This window comes from Cydia strobilella, chromosome Z (assembly GCF_947568885.1).
Source record: "Cydia strobilella chromosome Z, ilCydStro3.1, whole genome shotgun sequence".
NCBI classification, from domain to species: domain Eukaryota; kingdom Metazoa; phylum Arthropoda; class Insecta; order Lepidoptera; family Tortricidae; genus Cydia; species Cydia strobilella.
The window spans coordinates 50,839,892-50,859,294 of record NC_086068.1 but is presented as its reverse complement, the minus strand read 5'-3'; the positions used below and the strand labels follow the sequence as shown (position 1 = coordinate 50,859,294).

The window sequence follows — 19,403 nt, the reverse complement described above, 5'->3', positions numbered from 1 at the left end:
GTAATATGGCCAGGAGAAAGTAAGCCACTACATTAATAACATTCGTTGCTCACTGGGCCCAGACTACACCGGCATACTTAGCGGACACTGGACAGCAGCAGTCGTAAGTACAACATGCCGGGTTATAGCAAACAATTTAGTAAGCCCTAAATATACTACAATGCAATCTTCATAATTCAATATTACAGCTTACGAGTAATTTGACTGAAACATATGAATGAGTAGGTATAAATAAGTATATAAATTATTAGGATAGTTATCTTTAATCACTATGAGATCTAATGATAGGTACTTGAAGTGTTACATTACAGGTAACATGTATTTAATTGTATTTACATCAAGGCCCAGTAGGTTCGTGTTCTTCTCTCACTCACTCACTGAGCGTAAGCGTCAGCGAGATGGAATGGATGTGCATTTTTGAATTTTACAAAATTTTGCAAAATGTATTATAACTTTTTAAAGTGCATTTTGATCTTTGTTCGTGATTATTTCCATAGAGCGAAAGTCAAAAACTCAGGATTCGAATCGCTGAAGTCCCTAGAGAAAGGCCTCAAGATTGCTAATAAAATTTTTAGCAACCGTATTGTGATCTAAAAAAATCGCTACGACTTTTAAAAAACTCCGTTCTACTGCACCTTAACCATTAGCTCTTTAAGCGCACCGGTAAATTAAATTTAACCAATTACACTTAAACACACAATAGATGGATGGATGGGATTAAAACAAATGTACCTATCCAAAAAGCTTTGATGTAACCAATGATAGCTAAAACTGAACATATGATCATTTACTGCATTTTAGATAAGGTTTAAACTTTTTTACTGTAAATTCTGAAGACATGGACAATGATTTCAACGATGAAACGAAATCGTGAAAAAACTTGCAGTTTCTAGTAGCCCACACTGTATTAATTGAAATTGTATTCGTTAAAATATTATATTAGGAAGAGGCCTTTTAACGCCATAATGGTAAAATTGGAATATTATAATTATACAAAATATTTTACTTTTGTTTATTAATAGAGACACGCATCCCTGTTCCGACCCTGACCACATTTCGGCCCAGCAGCTACCTAATAAAGGGATTTAAAAGTTATGAAATATTCCATTATCGGTCGTTAAGTCAGCGAAGAGGTAGGTCTCGGCCGATTACCACTTTCCCCGCCGTTGCGTGGCCCCCATACTTAACCACATACACTGTACCTAAAGAGCGTACAGACTCATAAATCTGTCGCTACAAATTAGCCCACTTTACATTTCGACCGACGCAATGGATTCGAGCCGCTCAGAACAAATCACAAAAATTCTGACTTGTTTTCTTTTGTGTAAACACATCAACATTGTAAGATCAGAGTGGAGTGGTGGCGTGAGCGTGAGAATGCTTCAGTGTAGCCACAGCGGGAACATTTCACACTCAATATAATGACTTACTAATATTTTGCCCTATACACACAATACTTTCCTAACATAAGTAGGTAGTATTAAAATTTTATTTCACCAAATTATTTACGAGTATTATGATCAAAACAATTAAATTTTAAATTAATCGAATTTAAACTGTTGTGAGACATACTAACATAAAAAAAAACTAATTTAAATTTAAATTATTGTATTTGTCCAAGCAAGTCCATTTAATTATACATTTGCTTTAAAATTACATAGGTCAATAAAAAAGAAGTGTAGTCTGCGCTGCAATAAGTTATAACTTATAAGTAGGTACTAGTCATCGACATGTGATGTGACAAACAAGCGCAATGCAATTACCTTTTTCATTGAATACGGAGAATAAGATGATACATTCTCGTTACATATTGAACTCGAATATTGTACCTAAGTACTACGGAGTACGGATACGTTACGGGCAGGCCGGTATTTAGCTTTGAACAAAGGTGCAACAGTTGGAGCACCGGAAGCCGAAACAATGACCTGGCAAGCGGTGCGGTTCGGTTCTATAAGGTCCAGGCTCCTTGTTGGTATACCGCGCAATTTAGTGCCCCTTGACATGGCTTTTTGATAATTTAATTCAAACCCCGGTAAAATGGTCGCAGTTAGTATGAAAGATTTAAAGGCGTTTCGCAGTATCAAACTAAACTGAATGAATGCTCCTAATTTATCATAAATGCAGGCAATAGTTTAAAACATTAAATTTCAATTAAACAGCAGATGATGCAGTCGAAAATAGGTACAGTCAAGGGCATAAATATATATACATTTCCAAAGTTTCAAAAATATATGTACGCTCTTACACCTTAGACAATAAAGTCGTGTTCACATATTTTTAAGCCATTTGTCTGGATCGATATTTTTGCCTTCGACTGTACCTATTCATATTGGAGTTCAAAAGTTTTATCATGATTATTTAATATAGGTACCCATTGTAGAAAGAGGAAATAATTGTATCAGTTGGTACCATAAATTGCATCGACGTAGGTATAATTCGCCGAAACTTATGAAACAGCAGTTTTATTTTCGCAATAGGAGGGTTGGCCATATAGTAAAAAATGTTAAGTCAACCTACGAGGATACTTTATATCAACTTTTCTTGTTAAACACGTACATATTATATTAGAAACCCAGAACTGACTATCTATCTATCGTATACAAGCCTAGACTATTAATAATTAACCAGTTCATTACGTGGATTCCTTCGCATCAGAGTGCTCATTGTATAGAAGTAGAGGAATGCCCACTTCGGTACAATCAACGAACCTATTTACACACATTAATGAACTTACATGGACCTACCCTTGTCTATTATTTTAATGAATATATTGATAATCTAAAGTAAGTATAGGTACATATCAAATAAATAGGTATTATAGGAAAATCTACCGGTAAGTACATGACAAGTTATAAATCTACTCATAAAAATACACGAAAATAGTAAGTACAAGTAGGTAGACAGTTGCTAGCTATAGGTAGTTATGCCTAGAACCAAGATAATTTCAATAATAATATAATTCAAATTCATAATAATATAATATTCATAATAATAATGAGGTAGCTAAATCAGGTTCTATGGAATAATGTTGTATGTTATTATATATGTGCTTCGTAATACGGTAATTTATTATGATCTAAGTACATATATGAAATAAGAGGAAGGTCCATCGTAGATAACATTTCAGATAGTGTACTACAAAGACGCTGTGGTAAATGGTAGTTCATTAAAATTATTAATTAAATTGTTACTTCACTTCACAACAAAAAAAGTCAACACGTACTCGTTGGAACGCAAAAGTAAATGTCTTTATCGACTCTATAACGAAGGTAGCATATCATGTTGTCAGTTATTGACGTTATTGTTTTAAATACTACATATAGATTAAAACACTTAATGTTAGCATTAGGATAGCAAACAAATACGCATTAGATCTTTAGATATGCCTCTCTTGTGAATTTAATGAATATGTATTTATCATCTTTCGACTAAAACCCATAATATTTTGTGTGACGCAAGCTGCCAATATCTATCGAAGCAGCTCACCAGATTGACCTTCAAATCGACAAGTTCAGGACGTACACATGCCTGCAGACGCATTTTCATGCTAACTAAATCGCTAATACCAAACACATGTTAAGCTTTAGTACTTTGTAAGCGGTGCACGTTTTGTTTGGTTTTGAGCACTGCGCGTAGGCATGGCATCCTAATCATACTTTGCGATTTATTAGTGTTACTTTTCATTGTAGAGTAAGTCGAGTCAGAATCATCTGTTTTATAAGGGCATCCGTTTGACTAATTTTATTACCGTTCGTAACAATGAACATCTTTTAATCCTAATAAATAACCGAAACGGTATCTGATAACAGTGATAACGTAAGCAAATGCATATTTTTACATGTTTAATATTAACAATTAACTAGTAATTTATTTATTTATTTAAACTTTATTGCACAAATTTACAAAAACGAGTACAAATGGCGGACTTAGCGCCTTAGGGCATTCTCTACCAGTAAACTATGGGCTAAACAGAAACAGTTTGGTGCAGGATCGTAGAGAGTGGATATGAGAATAGATACAAGTCGAGATTACTTGATAATATACATTTTAAATCCATACATATTGCGCCTAATGCCATGCCATGGTAGCATGCTCATGACTCGCATGTAGGATTATCAATATGGACGTCACTACATTGAATGGGACACGCCAGTTTACAGGATGTTATTGAATAAATTCGGCATACCTAACAGTAGACCCAAATTCTTAACAATGGACGATCAATCTATACCGGATTGGTAAGTGGTATTTTTCGGTCCTATTAAAATAGTCCATTTAGTACATCACAAAGCAGAACATAGGGCTGTCTTTTTAAATAGGTACCTACAGATAATTTAAAAATAAATGTTCTAGGTTCCTAAGAACTAGCTAGTAGGTAAGTCCTACAAATTCCAATTTTATCTCACTACCTACCAGATTTATTTTATATAGTTTGTCAAGGGATTGTCTCATTTCAAACATAGACAGAGAGAATCATACTATCTTTGTCTTACACTAGTACTAGCACCCAAAAGAAAAGGACGAGTATAGTTTTTTTTGTTCCTATTTACTGACAAGATTTGCTTGACCAACTATATATTATTTCTGTTGATTGTTTTTATAATATGTCATGTCTATACATAGCTGTGTTGATAAATATTTCCCGAAAGAGGTAAACGTGGCCTATATACTGGCGCTATTGTCATTTGTGTGGGCGAAATAAGATTTCTAGCGGACGTGACAATTGCGCCTGCTACGTGATTACGCCACATGTGATCTCACCACCAGTAAAGTTTAAAGGACTTGACTGCAAGTAGAGGGAAGCCACCACTATTTCCATTAATAAGCAAATCTGTCCTTCAGTCAATGAGCAATAGGTATGGTCAGACTGTTGGCATTTTATTAAGGTGTTTATTTTAATTTCGGTCGTGGAATCTGAATTTGCACGTTCCTTGAATAGGTATTGTATGAGATGATTTTGTAGCGCCTACGAGAATGTACTTTGGTGTTACACCAATGATTCCAGGAATCATTGGCTGTAGGTGTCTAATAATAATTGCAATCGGCAAAAACATTGCTAACAATGAGACTAACAGTAAGTTGAGTAACCAACCGATCGACTTAAGGTTCTGACTCACGCTACGGTTTTGTGGCTCCATCCAGAATCCAGAATTATCGATTTCCATTAGCATTAATTATTGTTACTTAATGTTATTAGCAATGACGTATTTATACAAAAGATCTTTTGTAGGTATTTACAGTGCAGCTACAACTCGAATACTTATTAGGTACCTACTTCTTTACTTACAACTTACCTATACAAACAACAGCAGATAACGATTCCAATCATCGCAGTGACATCAAGAATAGGCAAGTGATTATATCATATCATATCGTATTATGATTATTATGAGACGTATTTACATATAGACGGGTGCCGGTTTTGGAACGGTGACCCGGTTGCTCTAGCCGGGCGCGACAAAAAACGTAAACGGCCGACACGCGTCGCGTCCCACTTGGCGTCTGGATTTTACGTCTCTTAATCTGTTGTATTAGTATGAAAGGGCTTCATATCGCTCTTAAATATAATTGAACTCAGTGAATTAACTATAGGTTCTTCCCACTCGCTCCGGAAACTCACAGTGTATGACTTATTTGAGACTACAGAATTTAATCTGAATACGTGGCAATACCAATTTAACAATCCGAACTGGTGTGCTCCTTTTTAAACCTTTAAACAAAAGCATGAGAATGTCCAGGAAAAACCGACCAAAATCTTCGCCAATGGTCCTACTGCAAGGACGAATTTCTCCACAAGGGTGTGCCTGCAGCAAGATTGCATATTTTATAAATACTGGTTTAACGTCTGAATGCCTAGTCGTGCAAGTGAAAAACGTCGTGTGAAACATAATCGGCTTTTGCTGGAATACAAAACAGTAGGTACTTCTTTAAACATACAACCTTACTCTCATCTGGTTTGTTTAATACGAGTAAAACCTAGGTAGTTTTGACACTGGAAATCTCATATCATATGCTAGAGCTGTTATTTCTGATTAAATCCAATATCGAGCAAACGCACGATAGTTCAAGATTATTTTGACATTACATTAAAATGTCGGATTCGAAAAGTTTTATAAGTATTTGATAGGTACACTAGTAATGAACTTTAAAGGGCCGTCACAATAGATCACTGCTTTGTCGACGTGACACTCAAAGGCCCATAACAACCCAATAATAATAAATAATAGGTACACTTGATGTACTTAAGTCCTCTGTAATTAATAAAATAAAACCAGACAAGTGCAAGTCGGACTCGCCCACCGAGGGTTCCCTACCTTTTAGTATTTGTTATTATAGCGGCAACAGAAATAGATACATCTGTGAAAATTTCAACTGTCTACCACAGTTCATGAGATACAGCTTGGTGACAGACAGACGGACAGACAGACGGCCAGCGGAGTCTTAGTAATAGGGTCCCGTTTTTACCCTTTGGGTACGGAACCCTAAAAATGATGCCAGTGCATCAGCGGCTGGAAGGGACGAAACAGAACGTAAAGCAATTATTCGACGTATCATTTTTACAGCTGCACCATCTCACAGTGATTTATCACTAATGCTCAACAAAATATGATAGTAGGTATTGTTTGGTGAGAAAATTATGTTTAAGAATTTATCGTGGTTGATATAACAAAACTTGAGTATAAAGAGAGCTCAAACTTAAGGTTTTATGAGCCAATTGTTTTATAAGAACCTACATATTATGTTATTTTACCTCCTATTTAGTGAAATAGATCTTTATCTTTATCCTAAGTAACTAACATAATAACATTAATAAGTGTTCCGTAACCTGAAAGACTTTTAGATACTGGGTATTATTTCTAGTTTCCTACGGTTTTTCGCAGCGCGAGCGGTCGAGTTGCATCCGTTTAGGGATTATCGAGGGGTGGGCGGTCAAACCCGATATGTAGACATTTTGTCACTTAAATTAGAACTTTACGCACGTCACATATAGTTTTAATTTCAATAACCCATTTGCACGACTTATCGGGTTTTACCGCTCACAACTAGTAATATGATATTTTTTGCTTTGTTTTAATTGGTTATCTAGTTCGTATACTTATGATCCACCCGTTTAATTTGTTTTTATTGTCCATGGCACTCCATGGTCACTTATTCTGTGCCATGGTTGTAGTTTTTAAGCAAATACACAATCTATTCGGCTAATTTTCAATATTCTTGTGTGCCTAGCTGGAACTATGTTTAAGTTTACAGTTACAACTTCCTTTGAATACAATAAGATGATCCTTTGTATACAGGGTGGCTAAAAAATAAGTGCATTTCCGTTGCCAGGGAGGTTTTGGGATTATACTGAGTACTGAGCAACTTTTATTATGGGACCAACCACGAAATCGCGAAAAAAATTTTACCCTCCCATATAAAATGGACCAGCCAAAATGTATGAAACAGCCAAATTTTTTGTCGCGATTTCGGGGTTGGTGTTGTATGGAAGTTGCTCAGTATAATCACAAAACCTCCCTGGCAACGGAAATGCACTTATTTTTGCCACCGTGTATAAAGAAAGATATAATAAAAGGACTGGTGACCGAAGAGCTGGCGGCTTCCTCGCACAACGTATCAGCATTGCGATACAGCGAGGAAATGCCGCCGGCATCCTTAGTACAATGCCTCAAGGGCCTATTTTAGATTTAAGCTAGTTATTAATTTCGTTTACGTAGTACCACTGTATATATCTTGTATGTAAATAAAGAGATTATTTTACTTTATAAAGAAAAAAATATAAAAGGTTGAACGTTTAATATATGTAAGTATACATATGTACAATTTTTTTAAAGAATTAAGGAAGTTCATGCTTTATAACATAAGTGAAGAAAATTTAAAAATACGTGATTCTTCCAGTCGATGGATTCGAATTACAAAATTAATCAATGTAGTTCCGTTGCATGGCACCTGAATGCTCGTCTGCGGCGAGTGGCCATAAGCATAACATTGCAATTGCATACGAGTATCTTCTTGATCTCTAGGTGGTCATGAGTACGATGTATGTGATGGAATGTATGTGGTATGTGATTCTTCTGATAGTGATAGGTCAAACAGTAATAGGCTAGATAACAAATTTTTATTAATGATATCAATCGATCAGGTTTATTTTTAGGATCAAATGTCTATATGGGACCCATTGCATTAAAGCAATACAAATAGTCAGAAATGATAGTCAAACTCGCGAAACTCTTCTAACGAAACGATAAGTGAACGTGACCTCAAGTTCACTGAGAGCCCATTTTGAATGTATGGACAAAATAAAAAAATAGCGTTTCTGTCGGTGAAATATTGCGTTTATGTATATAGTTGCTGTACAATATTTTTTTGGATAAAATGTAAGGAATCGAATGATACCCTTACTTTTTCCTTTTTGGAAGTTGAGAAATTACTTAAATTTTGAAACTTTCAAGTCCTGTACTTTTGTATTATTTCCATATATTATTTTAATATCTACATTATTGTGATAAATTGCTCACTTTCTATATTACTAGATTTTGTTATTAAATTCAACATGTGTCATCATCCCTATTAATTTGATATAATTGTTTTATTAAATGGGTGAATATTAGCCTTGATTGCGGTTGGTATTTGGTCTGTATCATTTTCAGCTATGTTTGTCCCCAGTCGATTCAGTAGGTTGATTTGATAGGATAGGACCGTAGTTCTGTAGAAAGCGAACAACTTTTTTTTTGTCAAAGTGAACTTACACCATAAGTCAGTGGATTTGGTCGCTTTCTGCATTGATAAAAAAACGAAGTTGTTCGTTTTCTGCATAACTACGGTGTTTAGCCAGGAAAAATTCACACATAGATTGTTATTGTCGTTTAAGTACTTATGACAATTACCTACATGGAATAATAGGCATTTATTATCATTATTTATTACGGATTAATAATTAATATTACCCATTGCTAAAACATAACTACTTCAATAATTGTTATAAATCGTAAAACCATGTTTGTAACAATCATAGTGATATAGTTTTACCCAAAAACAAACAATTTAGAAAATTAACGGACCTACTCATACCTATTTAGATACCTAACTGCTTTTGTACAGCGTCCGCTATTCATTACACTAGATGGCAGATACCGTTTTAAATAAACAGCTTTTTTATCTGCTCTTCTAATTAAATATACAAAATCAACCAAACCTCTATTACTGCTGTTTAAATTCTCCGAAGCACGTAAAGTTCACCAGTATTTAAATGATAACCGAAACACTGTTGCACGATTACTTCATATACGTATGTCACAAATTAACACCAGTCACTAAAATCGCGAGAAATAATCGTAACTGTCAATACGTCGAGTTCGTAAAACAAGTTGGGTGTAAGGTTCGATTCGATGACGCCGCCGCCACACAGCGAGGCTGGTGCGCGAATGAGCCGGCCCGAAGACGTGAAGCGCCGTAATCAGACACGACTCGCGGAGGCAGAAACTTGTTAACCTCTGACCTTACTAATATTGAAACTTCAGCAATATTACTAGTGTATCCTAAATCTTAATAATATAATTAATATCATTAACGGGTCTACCGCGATTAAATGTCAATATTTTACCTTTTTTTCCGACGTTTCAGCTAGGTTGCACTAGCTGTAGTCACGAAAGACTGACGTCCCAGCAAAAATGTCAATTGAGATATTGATAAACAACATTAAACTACCGGATATTAGTTTATAGTTGACATTTTGCTGGGACGTCAGTCTTCCGTGCTAGTGTTGTGCCGGCAGTAAATTACCGTTACCAGTAATTTCCCATTTGGAAAATTTACCAGTAAATTGCCATTTTACCCAGTAACCAGTAACGTTACCAAAAACCGGTAAATACGATTTTTGTGGGTCATGGATGGCATGTTTTTACTTTTGTTAATTACGAATAGAAATTGTAATATTATCTTAACCTCGCTTGTTATTAAGTAATCGAATTTAAACTATCGTGAGACAAACTTAGCGGTTTCACTCATGTATTTTTAGTCACTCGCGCGACATGTTTCGGAGAGCCTAGGACCCTAGGTCTCCATTTTCAAGCACTAACAGTGCCTGAGTGAGTAGCGGTCACGACGGGCGGGCGTCGCGTACTGGCGATACGTGAGTGAAACCGCTAAGTTAGCTATGTTATTAAGTATTTAATGTTGAATAAATTGTATAAATTTTAGAAAAATTAATCCATAAGTACCTAGCACAATGTTATCTCATAAACTTTTAGACATGTCAGCAGAAAGCGCCATCAGAATAATTTTCATGAACCATCTAACACTAATAAAGTCCGGTACGCTTATTCTTTTTGGCGATGCGGTTCCAGCAGTTTGCTGTTAAACTTGTGCAGCGGCATTTGCCATTTGTCGATCAGAGCAAAGGTCACGGCCAGTGCTCGACATACGATCGTGTCCATCATTCTACATTGTAGTTATTAGCCTGCGCCAAACTACGCTTGACGAAAGTTGACACAACGGCATGTAGCTGACCAATTCGAGTTTTAGTTATGCTATCTGATTCCGATACGATACTGATCTGTCAGTGTCAAAAGTGACGTTTTTGGTTGAAGAAATGTCACTTTTGACACTGACAGATTTGAGGGCCTACCGCGAACCTCGTTCGACGTGTTGCCTCCTTGTCACACTTACGTACGAATTTACGACAGAGGCAACACACCGAACGTGGTTCGCGGTAAGCCCTCAGTATCGTATCGGAATCAGATCGCATAATTAAAACTAGAATTGGCCCGTAGCTCCTTTAATTTTTTTGGTTTATAAAAGTACCTAGTAGTAGGCACATATAAAATAGAGTAAGGCAGACTACTTATACGAGTCAGGCCTATTCTGCCGGACGAGAAGTTATAGGTACGAGTTTTCCAAATTAAAAACGGACGATTTGGCTATGCTCATTTTACCCGCAATTATTTCATGGAATTAACTACTGATTGATAAATAATCAACGACGGATTAAATGAATCCTATTTTAATTGAGTCTAATTTTATACCAGATATAAACTTTACTGACAGAATATTATCAACACTTTATATTTCTTATAATAATTAAGAACTTTAATTAACTTGATCTTGACTTAAGACGAACGAAAAAGCTATTCGATCCCTGTAGCCACTAATAAAATTGAATTCTCGCACATAACATCGGTAATAAATCACAAGCCTCAGAGTCCTCAGACAAGCAAACAATTCATTTGTTATGATAGCTAACTTTGAAAACCTCGTAACGCTTATACTTGTATTGTTGCAAAGGCAAACGTGCACAGAATGTATAAAGTTCATACTCGTATTTTAGGAGGACGTTTGATGAGGTTGTGTTTATAAAAGTACGCAGCTGATTTGTCAGTTCCCAGTTGTTGGCTAACGATCTCGCGAGCTACGCAAAAAACATCTTAAACTATTTCAACTATTATGTTTTTTGCTGGATTCCTTTGAAGCGATGAAAGGGCACGCTAGGAGGGCGGTACTTAAGTACCTAATTAACCATTAAAAGGAGTTTGGTTTGGCTTTTAAAATACCAAAAGAACATACGACAAACGTGATTTTTAGGGATCCGTACCCAAAGGGTAAAAGCGGGACCCTATTATTAAGACTCCACTGTCCATCTGTCTGTCACCAGGCTGTATCTCATGAACCGTGATAGCTAGACAGCTGAAATTTTCACAGATGATGTATTTCTGTTGTCTAAAAAGTACGGAACCCTCGGTGGGCGAGTCCGACTAGCACTTATCCGGTTTTTGTTTTTCAGTTTTTGACTTATATTTTAGTATTAAATTAATTGTATTAGTTAGCTATACTTTTAAGAATCGTACGCCGGAAAGGTACATCATAGCTGCTGCATGTAAACCACCCTATGATTATTATGAGAGTTCCAAGTTGATCCTATTTTTGTCAAAAGCCAATTCTGGTGATAGATGCATCCATGCAGAATTGAGGGAACCCCTTGAATCCTATAGGCATACAACACCCACAAAACATTTGCATTAAAAAAAGGGCAATTTGATGAAGTGGAACTGCTGATGATAAGAACGGAACTTTTCAACGATGTGTACCTATTAAATATATTAATAACGGGTCACTTACGTATTTTAGTCGAAAAACGCTAGACATGTTTCACTCCGTACCAAGTAGTATTATCAGAAGCTTGCGTTGACGGTGACGTGTACCTATTTCACATTTTGCGATTTGTCTCCTTCGTTAAGTTTGTTAAGCAATGCATACGGTCCAGTTCTGATGATGGGTTTCATGAGGAATTTTTAATACCATATCAAGCAGTTTTATTCAAAAAAGTGACATGATGAAGTGGAACTGCTGATGTTGACCAGAATGGAACTATTTTTACTGTACCTATTTTAAGTAACATTCTTGACAAGGTCGAATCCAGTATCAGGATGGCATGAGGAATTTGGGGATTTTTTTTAACATCATAGGGGCCAGCGGCTAGATGTTAGATTTTGGATATTAGGTAACTTTCATATTAGTATTGTAAGTTTTAGGTTATTAGAATTTAGGCTATACGGATTATGCTTGTATAGGGATTCAGTACAAAAATGTTGTAAAACTTAACCAGTATTTAAGGCATACAAAACACGAAAACACTTAAAGAAATAGGTACATATGTCTATACATTGTTAAGCAACAAAACAAACTAAACTAAAAAAGTTTTACAGTTTGCGTTCGTCAGTTCGTCTGATTGATCATCACGGCCATCGAGACGATGCGTTATTAAATTATGTCAACTTGTTAAACTGTGTTACTAGCATTTTAAAAAGTGTAGGTAGGTAGTATTAATAGTACATGTTGTATTAATTCAACACAATGTCCTATAGATAGGTACAATATGTAGATTTTAATTAATGTAGTCGGTAGCAACTAGAGCGCAGTCCCTGGACACCGGGCAAGTTCACTGTCTACGCTAAGTCTAGAGGCCGAACAATACGCCCATCACGACGCCGCGTGTAAGCCAGTAGACATGCTTAATAACACTTGGCTCAACTCAATAGCTTTGGTTTACATATGAAGTATGACTGACTGTTCAGATAAATTATTGCACCTGTCTGTCTTATCACACCTGGTAGGTAGGTAACAATTAAATTATGTGGAGAAAAGAAATTCATTTCTTCAGTACATTTTTATTCTTCAATCCCTCAGGACAAAATATATTTAAATTACAATTAAAGGGTGGAAGTGTACCTCCACGTCTATATCTACTTTTATACCATAATAGTAGTTAATCGATGAGTGTAAACTATTACATATTGATACAATCTTTTACATTTTACTCATATTTATATTTGTATTATCTGTAAATTACAAATATCTTTGTGGAAATGGCTTTATTAGTGGAAAGTTTTTTAAACGAAACCCGTTTGTAAGTTATTTAGTCTCTCTGTTTTTTAAAAGTACATAAAAATTTTAAATCTATCGTTGACACATGTCTATCTTGCATCATCTATAGTAAAATCTTTTTAAAAATGTGTCAGTAAATAAGAAACGGAAACACGACCACAACTGGCACCGCAGTGCCCGCTCTAGCTTTCGAAGCTGACCCATTTCCATCAGCACCCGCTCAAACAATGGTTTGACTTATGATCCAAATGTACCCACACTGGTTCACACTGCCGGTATAGAATGTACATTCAAAGACAAACATATCGATCCAGACAAATGGCTCAAAAATATGTGAACACGACTTTATTGTCTGGTGTAAGAGTGTACACATATTTTTGAAACTTTGAGAATGTATATATATTTATGCCCTTGACTGTACCTACTACATAGTAAGATTTAAAAAAAATGCCTTGCCTCTTACTCGTAATTACACCAATTACTCGTTTAATGCAGTATTAAATTTTATCCTAAAATTAAACTCCAATATCGACGCATGACGATAACATTTCGTAATTTTATTTGCACGCTTTCAGATTTATCCTGCTTCAACACTTCGTTTTGTAACACAAAACCTCAATTAAAGTCGGGAAATCGAAATCGCACATTTTCCGCATTCAATAAACTTTCAGCAGTGTATCGAGTTACCTGCAGTTACGCCTCCATTGCGCAGTCGCGTGTTGAACAATATGTCAGGTTATGGTAGGGCATGGTTTACGGCCCATTCCTGCCCGCTCTACTGGGCAGCGCAGCGAGCACTGCTCGGTTATGGGAACGAGTGCGAAATCAACAGTTTCCGACATTATGAGACTTAACTGCCTTTCCGTTCTTATTGATATTATAAATGCAAAGGTTATTCATTGGTTACGCTTTCACGCGTTGACCATTAACCAATTTTATGACACAATGGATATCCAGTGCAAGTTATTGAATTCTTTTCTCGATTTATGAATATAACAGCTAAGGAATGAAGTTCACTCAAGAGGTAAAATAATTCTGACTGTGAAATTTATATATTTGCAAGTTAATAGTAAATCAGTGTTATAAATATAGGGGGAAGTCCCCCAGTGGCGGACACCTAAGCCTTTTTGAAGAAGATAAAAAAGTATTTGAAAAAAGATATCTATATTCATGAACTAGCGACCCGCCCGGCTTCGCACGGGTGCAATTCTGATGTATTATACATATAAACCTTCCTCTTGAATCACTATCTATTTAAAAAAAACCGCATCAAAATCCGTTGCGTAGTTTTAAAGATCTAAGCATACATAGGGACAGACAGACAGCAGGAAGCGACTTTGTTTTTTACTATGTAGTGATTACTTTAGTCAACAAACTAGAATCAAAATAAACAATGTACTTTTTATGTGAAACGTGAGTGAAAGGTGTATTGTGGTTTACGATTTATGACTTATGAAAAAAAACTACTTACTAGATCTCGTTCAAACCAATTTTCGGTGGAAGTTTGCATGGTAATGTACATCATATATATTTTTCTGTTTCATCTTTCTCTTAGTTTAGAAGTTACAGGGGGGGGGCACATTTTACCACTTTTTAAGTGTCTCTTGCGCAAACTATTCGGTTTAGAAAAAATGATATTAGAAACCTCAACATCATTTTTGAAGATCTATCCATAGATACCCCACACGTATGGGTTTGATGAAAAATTTTTTTGACTTTCAGTTCCAAGTATGGGGAGCCCCCAAAATCTATTGTTTTATTTTTATTTTTGTGTGAAAATCTTTATGCGGTTCACAGAATACGCCTACTTACCAAGTTTCAACAGTATAGTTCTTATAGTTTCAGAGAAAAGTGGCTGTGTCATACGGACGGACAGACAGACAGACATGACGAATCTATAAGGGTTCCGTTTTTTGCCATTTGGCTACGGAACCCTAAAAACTCATTCTTTGCAAGAGGCACCTATTCAATCACATTTACACATAATAACACAACGGTAACAAAATATATTCGCGATAGACCCGATTGTAAATGTGATTTAATATGTGTTCAAAACGCGAAAGTCTTAAATTTTATAAGAAGCACCTAGTACCGGACCGGACTACATTTCGAACCCCTAGAACCGGACGGTTTCAAAGCATTTTACACCGATCACAAATACGATTCTGAATATTCTGGAATGTCAATCACAGGCTTCCTGCGCCCACCCATGGCAACTGGAGCACTGAATATAGTCTTCTTCATATTCTAAACATACTACGGGCTGCTTCAACCAATGGCTGCTGTTTTTCTTCCTTTTAACTTCGGTCTACACTTTTTTTATTAAGTTTCCCCCCAGTTTCACCTTTTTCTTTACTTTTTAGGGTTCCGTACCCAAAGGGTAAAAAAGGGACCCTATTACTAAGACTCCGCTGTCCGTCTGTCCGTCCGTCTGTCCGTCTGTCTGTCTGTCACCAGGCTGTATCTCATGAACCGTGATAGCTAGACAGTTGAAATTTTCACAGATGATGTATTTCTGTTGCCGCTATAACAACAAATACTAAAAACAGAATAATATAAACAGCGCCACTTTTACTTATCCTTGAATTGCTTGCGTTGTTTGTGGCCGAGATAGTACGTGTGTCCGGCACTATATACCGTCCGTGGTTACGGGACTTCCCCCTAAACGGCATATTATGAATATACACGAATAGGATGGCTGGCTTACAACCCTTGTATGTAATTTGTCTTCTCTGCTCCAGAAATTTAAGGATTATTTATAGCTCCGAATAACATCGCCTAAAACCTGCTAAAATTGTGGTCATTTGCTACACCAATTTGGTATAGAAAAGATAAATTAAAATCTAAATTAGTATAATGAATCATTTAGTTATTTTAAAATTTATCTATCGTTTGTAGAACGCCTGTGACTATAATAATACCAAGACTAAACGACCATATTGAGATTGCGAGAGAAATCTAAGCGGCCTCAGACACACATGCATATAAATGTAATGTAAAATCTAGCTGTGATTAGCTCAAAGGCTAATATGACGTTCAGATATCGAATAGGTACTCGTACCAATCGTACCTATACGTACTGGCTAGCGGATGTGGTCGAGTTAAGAGTTCTGGTCGCATAGGTGTCGGTTTACAACTACAAGGTGAAAAACAGGCGGGGGCCCTCCGGGAGTGCCAACAGAAGTGAACAGAAGTGAAAACTTGAACAATTACGTTTGTATTTTTTGAATCGTCAGGAAATATTTTATTGTACACAAAATATTTTAAAATGAAGTGCTTTTTTATTCATTATTATAAACTACTACTACTAGTTACTACTATATATATACAGAGGTGTCAGTTACGGTAACAGTGTCGCGAGTTCAATAATTTTTTCCCATCTTAAAAACCCGAGAACACAAGAACCCGAGAACACGAGAACCCGAGAACACAAAAACACAAGAACACGAGAGTGATTTGCGAGTAGCCAACCGTTGGGAATTGGACGGAATCAAAAAGTCGTATGTGACTGTAAACTTCGTATTATGAAAGTCATATCATATTTGCTTTAAGTGACGACCGTGATGTTCGAAAACAAAAAGTCGTATGTGACTGTAAACTTCCTATTATGACTTCCTATTATGACTTCCTATTATGACTTCCTATTATATGACTAATGACTACTAGCTTTTGCCCGCGACTTCGTCTGCGATGAGTTAGTAATTTAGGTAGCTTTCTTTTATCCAATCTGCTTTTTATCGATTCCCCATACAAACTTCCACCCCCCCCCCCTTTCACGCCCTTATAGGAAGACTTCTGGGATACAAACTACCCTATGTCCTTCCCCGGGACTTAAACTATCTTTATTTTTTCCCATCTCAAAAAATGCCCAACGCGCCTAAAGAAGTTTTCAGTTCAAAAATTACGTAACTGGGTACACATTTAAAGTGCTTCCAGTACATAATCTTCCTTAGAAGAACCTTCATTATTTTAGAATAACGCACTTGCGCTACGAAGGTTCTGTGCCATCATGGCACAGAATGCCATCACAGCATTTTTGCCAACGTATTCTAACTTTAAACTGACTTTAAAACTTGACTTACGCGATTCATGTTCTTTATATTTTCACCAAGTTTTAGTCCCTCAGTCTGTATCCCTCAATCTGTCGTCGGTCTGTATGTCCCTTCTGTTTTACTGAGAGATTGCTTTATATTTAGTACAGAACTATTTGATTTATAAAAAAAAATATTTTATTTTATATCACTATGTTGTTTTTGTTTTCATCATTTTAGTGTTTTCTTGTTTGCACCCGGGCACCGCTTTGGTAACATAATAACAAGAATTAATAAAATTATTAAATCAAATTTATTAAAATACATCTCCAGTTTGTTCTCGATATGAGCTATATTAAAAGCTAGTTTTTACTTATGGCCTGTAACCACTAGATAATCAACTTCCAAATCAAAAACAGGTAATTTACTATTATGTATGTACCTTTATGTCCTCCACCACACGCTAACCGCAAATAACGCGAAGCGCACTACACACTGGCCACTGGCCTGATTCGGGTTTGTGGGCTATCGTATTTTACCCATTACCCAGCCATGTACGGCAGCCGTGTGTACCTGCCCCATTGATTTATAAGCCGATAGCTATTTCGGGCGAACGAAATACTCGTGCGCCGCTTTCATTTTTGCCCCTGTTCAATAATAAACAATGCACCGGATATTTGAAGGTGTTTTGTTTTGACGTCTATGAGATTAATAGTATTCCTATGGGAGTGTTAATATATGTTTTTATAAAAACTGTAATAGATGTCAGTGGTGATGGCCGGGTCCGGCCTTCACCACTGGAGGGCTTCGTCACTTTTTCTTTAATATATGACATCTATTACAGTTTTTAATTTATATATAGTAGTGTGACTACTTAAAAAACACAAATCAAAATATTTAATAAAATAATTTGATTTGTTCCCAAACTTGTTCATATGTTTTTATGTTTATTTATTATCCAATATACGTTTTACTAGGAAGTTGGGATTGATGTGTGTTACATAATAATTATACTCGAGATAAAGTTTGCTTAATCTGGAGGCTAAGATGGCATTCGTACTCAAACGACAAACGAAAATAAAAATTGTATCAGGACGACAGATGCTACGAAAAGTCACGAAACTATTTCCATACATTATTTACGATTGTCGTCTTAGTTAGGCTCCCTGATCCGCCTAGAAACAAAGAAAATAAGGTACTTACGCGAATTAGCCAGTGATCATTAAAAATTACTAATAAAATCATTACTGAACACCCGATAGATAAATATTATAAAATGAGATTTAGGGTAAGCGTCAGGTCACTATTCTCTAGAATTAAAATACCTACTGGTGTTTATGAATGAAGTTGTGCTTACAATCTCAAGTAGGGGTACCTACTTATCAACTCCAGTCTACGTTTGTTTGCAACATTAAGTTCTCAGAATTGTATTTGTGTATACGCGCGACACTGCAAGTATTATTTTACGACGTCAATAAATAAATATGATCGTCCTAGGACTTAAGTGCCAACAATTTAAAGTAATTTTCTTGTACTGTAATTACGAGTAATACGAGTAGGTATACTTTTTATGTGTACCTGCCTCTAATAAGTAGGTATTACAGTTTGAAGAGATATTTTCAATCGCACAAAATTAAGGGTCATGCGTTCCTGACGTTATACTGTTAATTAAATTTTCCCCTCACTAGCTCGGAAAGTTGTCTTTTATCCTTTAAAACAAGCGGGTAAAAACGCATTTTATCCACTAGTGGGGAAAGTAAATTGACCTTGGATGGAGCGTGTTTAAGTAGCTTGACATAACAAAACGTAAAACGCTCATAATAATGTTTCTTTCGATATTAATTATCACTAAATAAATGGTTTGAGAATCTAATAAAAAATACCAGATTTAGCTTTATTTAATGATTTTAAGTCATAATGTCATAAACCTTAAAATTAAATAAGAAACGTTTGTTTTTTAATAATGATGATAAATATAATTCTGAAAGCACAAGT

At 35.9% G+C, this 19,403-nt stretch overlaps 1 protein-coding gene and 1 long non-coding RNA gene across 6 annotated transcripts in view; one reads left to right on the top strand and one right to left on the bottom strand.

The window, feature by feature from the left end:
• Window positions 1-19,403, bottom strand: part of LOC134753937 (protein sickie) — a 292,384-nt gene that overhangs the window by 151,442 nt on the left and 121,539 nt on the right. The window lies entirely within an intron of this gene.
• Window positions 14,809-19,403, top strand: part of LOC134753986 (uncharacterized) — a 174,932-nt gene continuing 170,337 nt past the window's right edge. Inside the window, exon 1 of the long non-coding RNA XR_010128856.1 lies at window positions 14,809-14,997. This is a non-coding gene — a long non-coding RNA (uncharacterized LOC134753986). The remainder of the gene's footprint in view (window positions 14,998-19,403) is intronic.